The sequence below is a fragment of the Cynocephalus volans genome, chromosome 9, assembly GCF_027409185.1.
Source record: "Cynocephalus volans isolate mCynVol1 chromosome 9, mCynVol1.pri, whole genome shotgun sequence".
NCBI lineage: Eukaryota > Metazoa > Chordata > Mammalia > Dermoptera > Cynocephalidae > Cynocephalus > Cynocephalus volans.
Genome location: NC_084468.1, coordinates 36,288,515 through 36,302,430, shown reverse-complemented (window position 1 = coordinate 36,302,430; position 13,916 = coordinate 36,288,515). Strand labels below are relative to the sequence as shown.

Here is a 13,916-nt window from a genome sequence, read left to right as displayed (position 1 = left end):
ACCTCTGCACAGGCTGGCTGTGTGTGACCCCTGTGGGTAGCCCCAGCCCCTGGGACCTGGTTCTCCTACCTGCTCCCTTGGGCCCTTCAGGCTGGGAATGGTAGTCATTATCTACTGTTGCTAATGGGTGCCTTACTGTCCCCTGTTGGCTTTTCAACTCTTCCATCAACCGTGTCACCAATTGCATTAAATTCTCACTGTTTCTGATACGCAGGGCAGTTTTTGTTTTCCTGGTTGTTCCCTGACTGATAAACACTGTGTAAGCATTTACTGTCATTATCATCATTGCTCTTGTCATCATTGTCTCGTGTACTTAAGAGGAAACTGAGGCTCAGGAGGTGAAATGAGTTAGCCAGGATCCCACTGCTAGTGGGTGACAGGCCTCAGCATAAAACCCTTTTGCTAAGTTTCTCTTTCTACCAGCCTGTGGATAGGTGGGCACCTTCAACTCTAATTAGTCTGAATTTACAATTCATTGTCTAAAGATCCACCTCTCCTCCTTTTTGGACTCCCGCATATTGGAGAGTCTACTGGGACATGTGCTGAGGATATAGCCGTCCACCTGCCAGTGTGTGCTTTTGGGATCATATGCTATTTGAGTTGAGACTGGCCTTGGACTCATGGGGTTCTAGTTAGTTGGTTAGTTAAAGATCATTGATTATAAGGAACAGAAACCATTTGTGCAATCTTAAGCAAAATTCAATTTGGTTGTCTTTTGTAGCCCCAAGGTAGAGACCATGCCTTGAGAACAGACCAGGAACTGATGTAGTGTCAAGATGCACCTCTGTCTTTTACCTCTCTTCTTGGCTTCATTCTTTTCTCTGCTTCCTATATGGTAGAAAATGACCTACATTTCTCTTCCAGCCGGTGTAATAGTACAGTCTCTTAATTCAAAATTCCTGAGGGAAGAGACTCTAACCCAGCATGGGCCAGGTGTCCACCCTGATCTAATAAACTGTATGAGGCTCACCTCATACAAAATGGCACACAGGGGCCCACTCTCACCACATGGCATTCCCTAGAAAAAGGGGCCAGGACAGACAAGCCCACAAGTGTCCATTACACCAAGATTTCAAACAGCCTAATAATCATAGGGCTATCAACTACCATATATGGATGCCTGCCATTTGCCAGGCACTGTACGTACTGGTTATAGTATATCTGCTTTGGTTTGTTTGTTTGTTTTGTTTTGTTAATTTTAGTCCTCACAACAATCTTAGGAGGCAGGTTTTATTATTTCCATTTTATAGATGAAAAGAGGCCAAAGAGGGAATTACACATTTGTGCAACATAAGTCTGCATGGGCCCACTAACAATGTTACGGGTCTTTGCTTCTGGTGGGAATTAAAGTATATCAACTCAGTGTGACAGCACTGGTTAGTTAATGCTGATCAGAAGTTACGATTAGTGGTTAAATATAGCTTTGATTAACAAAAGTGGCATGTGGACAAACTGAGCTAAATTATACGTATAAGAAACAGATATTAAAATAAGAGGTCCTTGGTGGCTAAGATAATAAAATGGCTTTTTGGTTGTTAAAAGGACCAAGCCCTACTCTTTAAAAATAAAAAATTTTGCTTGGGCTGGGTAATTTAGCTCCTTCAACTTCTAAGTTGATTCAGTTTGGAATTACTGATTTAGTCATCTACTAAGTTAGAAGTCTTTATATATACATTTTACATTCAATTAGTAAGTCATGAGTTCATTTAATTTATCACCAGTGCAGTCAGAAGTCATCAAGGTAGACTCTGAGCTTCATGCGTTTGCTTCTCTCCTTTTGGTTAATTCTGACACATTTCACATGTCATAGATTTTTAAAATTCTAAAATTGGGATTGCTTACTGTTAAAATTGGTCATTGGGTTGTTGTGTTCCTAAAGAGAAATTGTAAAGTTTGCTGTAATGACATAGTTTCCTCTTTCCCTCAAAAAAATTTCTGCATTAATGGAGAAAGTATTATCTATAGTCTAGTAACCAGTGGTGCACAAACTTGAGCTCACATAAGAAACACTGTCAGTCTCTATAAAACACAGCTGGCTATGCCCCATGCTCGGAGTCACTCACTCAGGAGGTCTGGGATGGGGCCTGAGAACTTACATTTTGTCGAGCTAGGGCTGGGTCTAGAGCTTACAGACCCCTCAAGCCCATTGTCCAGACTGGGTCACAAACCCTTCACACGCAGGTCTATGAGCTAGGTAACCGGAAAAAAGGTCCTCCGAGCCTTGGTTGAAGAAAGAGTAGTCTTTATTCAGCACACACACATCTAAGAGCTAAGCAGTCCAAGGAGAAACTCTGAAACTCAACTGCTAAGATAAAGTCCAAAGAAAAACTGAGCAACTGCCAGCAGAGTTCTGCCATGCTCTATTTTTAGACTGGAGCTCTGCCATCCAGCTCTGCTTTGCAAACTCAAGAACTCAAGAATAGCAACAAAACTAAAAAGATACATTGGCGGGGTGTGCACTAACTCCACCCACACACAACTTGTTTACAAGGAATGTGCTGCACCACCCCCAACTGGATCCAAGGCAAGGGGGCCTGACCAAACTATTCTATTTTTCCCCACACATTTCTTTTTTTTTTTTTTTTTTTTGTCTTTTTCGTGACCGGCACTCAGCCAGTGAGTGCACCGGCCAGTCCTATATAGGGTCCGAACCCGTGGTGGGAGCATCGCCGCGCTCCCAGCGCCGCACTCTCCCGAGTGCGCCACGGGCTCGGCCCTTCCCCACACATTTCTAACAAGTTCCCAGGTGATGTTGATTCTCTCTGTGGACCACACTTTGAAGAAAGCATTTGCGGAGAACAGACGTGAGTGCTTTCAGTCTTGTAGCTCTTTGAGAGAAGGTGATGGGGTGGCAGCCTTAAATAATCAGTCTGTGCAGCCAGAAGGTGCCACTCCTTATTAGGAACTCCAAGTGGAAAATGTGAGTTTTCTTTTTTAGGTAGTAAAATAATACACAGAGGAGGATTTCCCATTATGATAATAAAGCTTAAATTTTAGAGCCCCTCTTAAGGCCTTGGAAGGAAGCCTCATAATAAGTTCACATGGGTTTTGTAAAATTTGCAAAAGGAATACATTATTGTATTCTTTGTCTTAAAAAGGACCCCAGAAATTATCTAAGCTTTAGGTCCCACAAAACCTAGATGAACCTCTGATAATTGGTTGATAAAATTAACTAATACATGTGAAAGGAATACAGGTTGTAACAAACAAGTTTTTGTAGGTTAAGCAATCTCTAAGTACCAGGAATAAGGGTAAATGGGGATGTCATCTCAGAAGACATGAGCTCCTCTGTGAACTTTGTGTGGAGCTTTAATTGAATGGGCTCAACGGAGCATTTAGTTAGGTGAAAATTTATGTTGATCTTAGTTCATCTACTAAATGATCAGCTTGCTCTGTGTGGTGTACCGTTTTATTTGTGACAAGAGCAGATGATTGGAGAAAGAGACAGGTTCAAATTCTGGATTCACCTCTTACAATTGAGTTCACTTGTTCTTTTGTCCATGAAAAGGGGAGGGGGTGGTAATAATAATAGCTAACAATAGGGCTAATGGGTGTTATAATGACATGGTAGATATGAAAACTGCTTTAATAGTAGCTACGGAATACTAGCTGTCTGGCTACGACAAGGGCTACTGCTGAGCATATTCAAAAGTAGCCATATTTCCTCCTCCTTCCAAGGGCTTTCGGCTCCTGTATCTTCTTAGAGTCCTGTCACAGACTACGCCAAATGTGGCATAATCCTGCCCCACTACACCAATTTGTCTGGCTACGACAAGGGCTACTGCAAGGCTAAGCCTGGAATCCTACTCACAGTGCCAATTGTCTAGCTCTTAATCCTGTTTGTGATGCCAATTATAAAGCTAGGCTACCACGCTGGTTGTCACGGCTCTTTTACCTAGCCAGTAATTCTGCACCTACTGGGCTGATGGTTGAGCTAGGGTTGGGTCTGGAGCTCCCAGAGCCCTCAAGCCCATTCACAGACTGGGTCACAAACCCTTCACACGCCAGGCTGGGTCCCCAGACCCCTCCATGCCAGGCTGGGTCACCAGACACCTTCACGCAGGTCTATAAGCTAGGTAACCAGCCACACAGTCCTTGGAAGCTGCAGGTCTGGAAAAACATGGCTGTGCAGGGTGGGCGCCTAAGGCAGCAAAACACCAGCCAAAGTGGCTCCTCCTTGCAGGCACACTTACTCCACCCACACACAATGTTTACGGAACCACCCTGAACTGGTTCCAAGGCGAGGGGAACCTAACCAAGTTGTTCCATTTTCCCAACACTAACAAACAGTACACTTATCGTTCAACTTAATAAAATGATTAAAAAGCCATATTGCTAGATCGGGAGTCAGCAAACTTTTTCTGCAAAAGGCCAGACAGTAAATATTTTAGACCTTGTAGGTCATTCTGTCTCTGTCTTAAATACTCAACTCTGCCATTGTTAGGCAGAAACAACCATAGGCAAGACATAAATGAATGGGTATGGCTATGTTGCAGTAAAATTTATTTATAAAACTTGGTGCAGTATAGTGCTGTACCAAAGCTGATGCAAAATGAGACTGCCCTTTGCAATTAGTAACTTCCAGTTGAGTGTGAAGATAAAGTGAATACTAGCAATTAAAAATGATGTTTTTATTTAAACCCAACACTGAAGGATCAAAATCTTGGCAAATTGTATCTGCTTTAGCTTCTATGCTCTCCTGATGTAGCTGATACTGATAATGGAGGAAGGGTCTGGGGAGGCCTGGTAGTCGGCCTCAACCCACCCCATCCTCTTACCAGGTTCGTGACTCTATCACAGCAAAGAATTCAAGAGCAGAGTCACAAGAGAAAGTGAAAACAGGTTTAATGTGATAGATAAGAAATACAGACTTCACAGAGAAAGTGCACCCTAGCTTCAGAGACTGAACAGAATGCACACCAAGTTTAATACAAAAGTAAGAAATACACATTCACAAAATGCAGGCTGGCTCTGGAGTGAAACCTGCCTGCTAAAGGCAAGTTTGATACAAAAAGAAATACACACCTCAGGAGAAGTACAGACTGGCCCCAAAGAAAGTGAGCAATAATGAATATTCAATTAAGGGGTGGTTCCCAATTATGTAAGATAGCCTATAGTTGGTCTCTTTGGAGCATGCTTATTGGTCAAATTCCAGCACATGCACCAACTATATTAAAAAGTATTTGGTGCTCTCTTGTGCTTCCAGTGGAAAATCATTCAAGGGATAAATTCTACTTTACTGAGTATGCTCAGCCATTGGGATTATATAAATCTGGATAAACTCTCCCTACTGAGCATGCTCAGTCACTGGATTTGCATAAATCTGCCCCCTGTAGTCTCAGTCTCCCCACGTTGGTACCAAAAACGGGTTCAATAAGCAACAATGACTCTACTCTAGGGGAGGGTCTAGAGGAGGGGCCTGAGACCTTGGAGAGTGATTTGAAACTGAGAGGTGGGTCCAGAAACCTGAACCCATGGAGACTGAGCACCTCCTATCCCAGTAACTCTTTGGGGGATGAGGGCATGTAGGTGGAATAGGGAAAGCAAAGAAGGGAGACGGAGAAAAACAAGGTTGAGAGTAAAATACCAGCCTGTTTCTTTTTATGTTTCTTGTCACTAGTAGTGGGGATAATAGGGTAAGCTCCTGCTCATGCTCTCCTCTGGGATTCAGCCTCAACAGCAAGCTTCTGAAAATGGAAATTTGTGACCATCGGGAAATTAAAATGGTTCTGTTTTGTAATCCAATAATTTTTTTTTTAAGATTACTGATATGGCCAGGTCTGTGAACATGGAAAACTGAGATAAACCAAACAAGTTTTAGGAAACATTAAAAGACTGTTGTCTATACACCTTAAAAGGGAAGTTAATCACAAACCATAAATAAAGCTGCTATCAACATTCACATACAGGTTTTTGTGTGAATGTCAGTTTCCACTTCTCTTCAATAAAAACCTAAGAGTGTGTAGTGGATTGAATTGTGTCCCCCAAGTTTTGTGTATTAGAAACTTGGCCCCCACTGTGACTGTTAAGAGGGTGGGAAATCCTATTACGGTAATTGAAAGGTGGAGCCTTGAACAGGTGATTGGACTGTAGGACTGTGCAGTAGTGAATGGATTAAAAATGGTGGTCAGGGGTGTGGTTCTGAGGGCTTTAAAAGAAGAAAGGAGGGCCGAGCCCGTGGCGCACTTGGTAGAGTGCTGCGCTGGGAGCGCGGCGACTCTCCCGCCACGGGTCCGGATCCCATATAGGAATGTGCCACACCCCTTTTTGAGGTAGCTGTTCCATTTTGCATTCCCACCAGCAAAGTAAGAGATTTTTTGGTTTGTTTCCATTTTTTTTTTTTTTGAAACCTGATTGTACATATTTGCAGGGTACAATGTTGAATATCAATACCTATGTGCAATATGTGATGCTCAAATGAGGATAATTAGTATATTCAACATTACACAATGTAGTCATTTTTTTGTGCCCCTTTACCAATTTCTCGCTAACCTTCCCTCCTCCTACCCCTCTCCCACCTCTGGTGGCCTCAGTAAGAGACCCCAGTTGCTCAGTGTCCTCACCAGCACTTGCTATTGCTAGATTGTTTGGGTTTGTTTTTTGTTTGAGGGTTTTTGTTGTTATTTTAGCATTCTAACATGTGTGAAGTGGTAACTCACTATGGTTTTAACCTGCATTTTCCTAACAACTAATGATATTAAGCATCATTTACATGTTTATAAAAACCATACAGCTTCTTGGGTGATGTATCTGTTCAAATTTTTTTGCCCATTTAAAAAACTTGGTTTTTTCTTATTATGGCCTTTATTTATAATTGCCTCAAACTGGAAACAGTGCAAATATCCATCAGCTGCTAGGTGGATAAATAAAACATGCTATCCATGTAATGGAATTCACAGCAATAAAAAGGAATGATTCGGATCCTCATACTGGCTGGCCACCAAAAAGAAAAAAAAATTGGTAAAAAATGTTCGAATGAACTGACAAACTCACCAGTTATGGCTAGGTGAAAGAACTGAGATTCAGAAAGCTACGTACTATACAATGCCATCTATATTGCATTCTAGAGAAGGCAAAACCCTATAGTTTTTAGTTTTCTGTCTGTAGTCCCTACAAGCAGAAACCAGAGCAGTGGTGGCTGGCAGTGAGGAAAAATGTGATTTTCTTTTTCCAGGAACTTCTCTCGGCTTTACTACCTAGAGAAGCCTCTCCCCACTCACCCCTGCCCCCACCTTCTCAACCTTGGATTTAGAATCAGTTTAAGCTGGAGTTTCTGATGCACACACACACACAAACATGACTTTTCTCTAATTGTGATCATGCAAGTTGCCAGATCGCCAGCTTTTCCTGGGCCTTCCATTTTCATTCCCGAGCGAGCATGAAGTGGCTCTGTCTTCCATCCTCATGCAGCCAGTGTACACTGCCCCTCCCCTTCCCTACAATTCTGCTTTCCAGGGAGAGCAGCCCAGGGGGCTGAGTAGGAATTTGGTTTAAGAAGTGAGTGTTGTGCTGGTTCTATTAGGATTCTGAATCATAGAGTAACGATTTATGCTCACCCACCACCTGGCAGTTGGGACATAGGAGCTGCTGGGTGCGGGGGAAAAGTCAAATCTCTTTATGGTACAGTGATTGCCAGGGAGTCGCCTGTGGTCTTTGGTCTAGTGGGAGGATTTGTCTGCAGAATAATGCATCGAGAAAATGAGCTATGCTGCCTGCCTAGGGCTTGGAAATCTCTTCCACTTAACAAAAGATTGTTGTTGTACACATTTATTATAGATAGCCTTTGCATTTTATAGGGCATAACAGGAAGACTCCAGGACACTGGATGGGAGAATTTCTTTTCTTTTTTTCAAATTTTTTGTTAGAGATGAGTTAAAGAGATATTCTGGTAAGACCTGGAAATCTTTTAAAGGTCACATCCTTACATGAGTGCAAGCAGAGCTTCTGTTGTGTTTGATGAGTCTTGGGGGCAGTGGGGGTTTTCTTTTACAAGTATATATTACATATTCCTCCAGGAGTAACCATTGGGTACACAATCCTTTCAAATAACTTGGGCATATTACTCTTGGTCCAGATTCCCTGGCTTTCATTGTCCACGTTCATTGTAGATCTGAGCTTGAATTCTTTTTTGCTGTTTGTTTGTCCTTGTGATCATTGTTTAGATCATTTGCATCTGGGTTCTTGATACTCAAGGTAGAGTCTCTGAATAAGAACATAGGCATCACCTGGGAGCTTTTTAGAACTGCAGGCCCTACCCAGACCTACTGAATCAGAATCTGCATTTTAACATCTCCCCAGACATTGCATTTGCACATTGAAGTTTGAAAGGCATTGATCTACTTCAGCATCCTGCCAAAACATCCTTCCTGCTCTGTTGATAACCCTGTTAGGGTTATATGTGACCCTCAGAAATATACCCCCGGTGAATGTCCTGACATCCATGTAGGTGTGAGTGTGGGTACATGCCACTTTACTATGTATGAACTTAATTTAAGTGCTCAGTGATGAGCTGGGTGCTAACAGTACAAAAACAAGTAAAACACAGTTGCTGCATTCAGGAGCTCAGAGTGTAATGGGGGACACAGAAAGAGCTACAGCATCCCTTTATCCGGTGTCGTTGTCATTTGACTTCCTGCAACCACACATAGTACCAGTTCCCTTCTCTGGAAACAGATTCCTCAACATACAATCCACAGGCTACCTGCCTCCAAATCATTTGGGTCAGAAGGCAGGTTGCTTATGTGAAAAAGGCAGGGAGTCTGCTCCAGATTTACTGAATCATACTCTTGGGGCGAGACCCTGGCACCTTCATTTTAACTGTTATCATGCACATTATAGCTTGAAAACCACTGATATCTTCGGTGATCATGAAGGGTGATACAAAAAGATGTTTAAGTACAGCCTCAAATATTTAAGGGATTATTCAGGGCTTTCCAAGTTGGTCTGAGCGTTGTGGGTTATTGTTAAGTTGATTATTCAGGGCTTTCCTTATCCTAAGTTCAGGGAGTGTTTGAAGTAGCTTCCTGGCTCAAAGCTGCACTTATTTGGCCAAGGAAATATAAGGATCTTTGCAGTTGGTAATTAAGGATAGTTAAAATTCATACGTATACACAAGGGCACTTCAAAATTTAGTGGAAAAATAGAATTAAAAGATAATAGAAATCTTTCCATAAACCTTTTGAAGAACCCTTGTATTTTTTTTTTAACCTCATATTTTCTAGTAGCGTGTTTTCTAGGAGCGAATTACAATGCTTTGTTCTACAATGAGTTAACAGTGTGAACATTGTTATGACAATCCTGTGACTTTCTTGTTTAATGTTTATACTCATCTAATCAAACAAATTGAAATTGGATTATGGTTGTTGCATGGTATAGCAGTTATTATCCAGTTTAAATGCAGGTCGGAAGGAAATAAAATTGATTTTTCTATGCAACTTGGGGACATCATAGGTTATTGGTATGCTGGTTGAATTTTCATTTAGGTTTGTATGGGGGAAAGAAAGATTAGTATTTGGGTTTGGTTTTTTTCTTAATGTATTATGTAAATAAGTTGTAATATTTCATTCTAATAAGGAAGTCAGATGCCTTTTTTAAGTTTGGTGATCTGCTTCCATATTTTTACTTAAGCCTGTCAGGTTTTTAAAGAGAATAATAATTTTGAGTAATGTTTTTATTTTTAGAAAGAAAAAAGAAAATAATAGAATTGAACACCTTTATAACCCTCAGTTACTACAATAACAGCTATATTATTTATCAGGGAATAAACTGTAATATATACCAGAATTTCACATATAATTGAACCTATCTTTCTAAAAACCAAATCTTTTCTAAAAATTGCCTTCATTTTGCAAAATCCTTTTGTGTGCCTGTTCTGTGCAAGCATCATGCCCAATGCTAGGGACTCTGAGTTGATCTCACATAGATCCTTCACAAAAAAGGATGTTTCAATACTACCAACTGCTGAGAAAGCAGAGCAATGGGCCAGAGAACCCAAAGGCAAGGATGGCAAGCCCTGGGGAAGTAGAGAAATGCTTCATGGGAGAGATGACATTTGATCTGGATCTTGACTCGTTAGTAGGAGTTTGCAAAACAGAAATGTGTTCTTTAAATTGTAAAGGCAGTACATGCTGATTACATGGTCAGTTTGAAAAATACCTATAGAAAAAAATATTAACTTATTAAATTTAAGTATATCAGGAAATGTGCTTGCTGTTGAAAATACAATGGGGAACTTTGAAGTTAAAGAATGGTCAGTAAGACCACCCTCAGGTTTCATAATTCACAAGAAGGACTCACAGAACTCCCTGAATGCTGTTATACTTGTGGTTGTGGTTTATTACAGCAAAAGGATACAGATTAAAATCAGCTGAAGGAGGAAGCACATAGGGCACATTCCAAGAAAGTTCCATACATACATGGAGCTTTATTTGTCATGTCCCCAGAGTCACGGACAGTGTTACTTTCCTGGCAACAAAGTTCAACAGTAGCCATGGAGTATTGCTAGGGGAAGCTCACCTGATACTTGGTGTCCAGAATTTTTATGGGGGCTTTATCACACAGGCACGGTTGACTGCCCCCGTGGCTAAGCTCAGCCTCCAGCCCCTCCAGAGGTGGAGCTGATACTGCATGATGCAAAGTCTTCCCTAAATCACATTGTTAGACCATCTTGTGTGTGTGACCCAACGTGCCTAGGAAAACAAACGCTCCTATCAGGCATGACATCCTAAAGTCTTACAGATTACCTCCCAGAAGCCAAGGCAAGGGCCAGACTTCTCTGTGGTCAAAGTTAAAATCCTATACAGGAACAAAAGCAGACTCTACTGTAAAAGTTTATAAAACTCATGTATTAGTCTGTTTTGTGTTGCTGTAACAGAATACCTGAGACTGGGTAGTTTATAAAATGGAGGTTTATTTGCTCACAGTTCTGGGACAGCTGCATCTGGCATGGGCTTCAAGCTGCTTCTATTCATGGCAGAAAGCGGCTGGCAGGTGCAAGCAGATCACATGTCGAGAGGAAGCAAGAGAGAGAGAGAGGAAGTGCCAGGGTCCTTTAAACAACCAGCTCTCACAGGAACTAATAGAGTGAGAACTCACTCACTACCCCCCTCCCCCAGGGAGAGCATTAATCCGTTCATGAGTGATCCGCCACCATGACTCAAACAGCTCCCAGCACTGCCGCATTGGGGATCAGATTTCCACATGAGTTTTGGGGGACAACACATTCAAACTCTGTCAACTCACCATAAAGTGAAGGACAGGAACAATAAATGAATGATTATCCAAATATATAATGCCAAACTGTGACAAGGACTATGAAGGCAAAGCTGGGATGTAGTGAGGGACAATGCTGGCAGTCAAGAGGAGTTTCCAAAGGAATCAGCAGTTGGAGTGAGATCTAAAGGTTGAGAGGGATTGGCCAGGTGAGCAGTGCAGGGAAGAGCATTTCAAGAGAAGGGAAACTTTAGTGCAAAGGCTCTGAGGTGGGAAGTAGTTGGGCATATTCTAGGAGCTGGAAGAAGATGATGAGGCTGGAGCACAGAGAAAGAGGAGGGAATGTGCTTACAGCTTTGACCAAGAGAGAAGCAGGAACCAGATCCCAGGTGGTCTCAGAGACCCTGAGAGTCATTGTGGACTTTATCTCCAGTGCAATGGGAAGTCATTGCAGGGCTGTAAAGCAGGAGCATGGATGCTCACATTTGTGATTTTTTTTTTTTTTAAAGGACACGTGTGGCTGCTGTGAGAATAGCCTGTTGGGGGCAAGAATAGAAGCAGAGAGACTGTTAAAAGACTACTGTAACCATCCCAATGATAGAAAATGGTGGCTGGGACTAGGGTGGTGGCATGGACTTAGAGACAGAGACAAGTTTGAGACAGCAGTAGGAGGCAGAGTTGGCAGGACTTGTCAGGCATGACTTCCCTGCCAGCAGACCCTCAGCTGTCACACTGTGCTGTCACCCTGTGGGCATCTGGCAGCCCTGTCTGATTTGTTGCTTCCACCCTTGTGTAGGCAGAGAATCAGATAACCAAACTTATTAGGATTATGTGTAAGGAAGGAAGGGCAGCCTTTGAAAGAAAGGGTGACAGGTGTGATCCTGGGAAATTGGTTCATGTCTCTGGACTTGGTGATATCTGTTCTGGCTGCTGAACCCCAAGCCTCAAACCGATCTCCACCGCCACTTCCAGTTTGGGCTGTTCTGTACAATTGTGGTTGCCAGAGCAGTTCATTATAAATAACTCTTCTAAATAACTGAGGTGGTCTCTCCTGGTCATAGATTCAAATATACCATGAATTAAATCGTGCCCCTCTCCACAGAAAGACAACTGTTAATCACAAGAGCCTAATATAAAATTGTCAGCACAGAGCCTGGCACTTAGGCAGAGCTTAATAAATGTTGAACAAATGAGTGGATATTTGATCCTCTTTTAAAACATGAACATTAAAAAGTTTCCCACATACCTGTGGCATGTTTTATTAAACCCAGACAAGACCTCCTAGTTACATACTCCTTTGATTTTCCACATGTATTTCCTATTTTCTGTTCCTTTCTTTGTAAAAGGAGTGTATGGGACTTTGACTATAGCAGAAAACGTGGCTAATGTCCTCTTTGTTAATCAGTCAATCAAATAACTTATTCTTGCCCAGAAACAATTAGAAAGAGGAAGTACTTCCAGTGCATACAGAATATTGTCAGTAGAGACCTGGGGCTTTCCTTTCAAACTCTTATTTTGGCCAGTGGCTGGCCAGCACTCTTATTTAAAATGCTGTCACTTAGCCAACTGGACACTTTTCTGCTTCCATGTATGTGGGAGGAGGGACTCTCAGCTAGAGATGACAATGTTGGGGTGCCGGTCTGATCTTGGCTTCAAGTCAGCTGTAAACAAAAGGTGCCTTAAGAGGGGCGAAGATCCTAAAGGGGTGTATTGGTGAGCTGCTGTTAAGTGCTTCGTGTAAATTGGCAGGAAGTCTGTAAAAAATACCTTCCAGCTCAGTTTAAAGTTTGCTGCCTCTTGAGATCCAGTCGTTCTGATTCATCAGACTACAGTTTGCTTTCTGCTTTGTCGTGGCATCACAAAGCTTTGTGGCTGCAGGTTGCAGTAGCAGCCCTTCCCCCCACCCTCCCTCCTTTCTGCACGGATCAGGCAGGATCATATTAGAAACAAGAAACCCAGGCTTGGGACATGAACTTTCTGAAGAGGTTCGGTGGGGTTAGATTGGACTTTTCGAGTCCTGAAAGTCCAAAAAGGAAAACGTTCGTCACAAAAAGGGGGCATATGCCGGGGTGAGTGGTTCCACCCCTCTCTTTGCTCGCCCTTGGCCTGGCCCCTCGCAGCTGGGGGCACCTGGTGGGAGCATCTGGCCCGAGCATCTGGCGGGGCGGGGCCCAGGCGCCTCCCCGGCAGCCAATGGGCGGTGGCGGCGGCGGGGGGGCGGGCCCTGCGCGGGGAGGCGCGGGCGCCACTCGTTTCAACTTGAGACTGGAGGGACGCGCCGCTGCCGGCCTGAGCGACGGCCGGGCCTCGTCCTCGTGCCGGGGGCGGTACCCCCGCCCAGCCCCGGGCCGGCCCGGAGACAGAGGTGAGGAAGTTGGGGGCGGACGGCGCGCCTTTGTCTGCAGGTGCACCGGAGGGAACGGGTTGGAGCCCGAGCTCGCTCGCCACTCGCGGGGACAGCGAGGACAGCGCGGGAGACCCGCGGGACAAAGGCTGCGCCCTGCCTTCCCGGAGTCGGCGCTCGGCGAGAGGCCTGGCCGTGGGGGGCCGCAGGGGCTGAGGAGAGGTGCTTCCGCCCCACTGCAGGGACCGGTGCGGATGGCGGGAAGTGGGGGAGGCGTCCCTCGACCCCAGTGTGCCAGCCGGCAGGAAGCCGCTCCGTGGTGCACGACTGAGGGTCTGCACTGGATTTCTGTTGAGGCCCG

The 13,916-nt window shown here is 43.7% G+C and overlaps 1 protein-coding gene across 10 annotated transcripts in view; it reads left to right on the top strand.

The window, feature by feature from the left end:
- APBB2 (amyloid beta precursor protein binding family B member 2) overlaps nucleotides 1–13,916 on the top strand; it is a 357,658-nt gene that overhangs the window by 310,069 nt on the left and 33,673 nt on the right. The window contains exon 1 of one of the 10 annotated variants that reach the window (XM_063107688.1): nucleotides 13,488–13,576. The exons of the other annotated variants lie outside the window; for them this stretch is intronic. The gene's annotated coding sequence lies outside the window, so the exon portion shown is untranslated. Of the gene's footprint in view, nucleotides 1–13,487; nucleotides 13,577–13,916 lie in introns of those variants that run through there. 10 annotated transcript variants of the gene reach the window in all.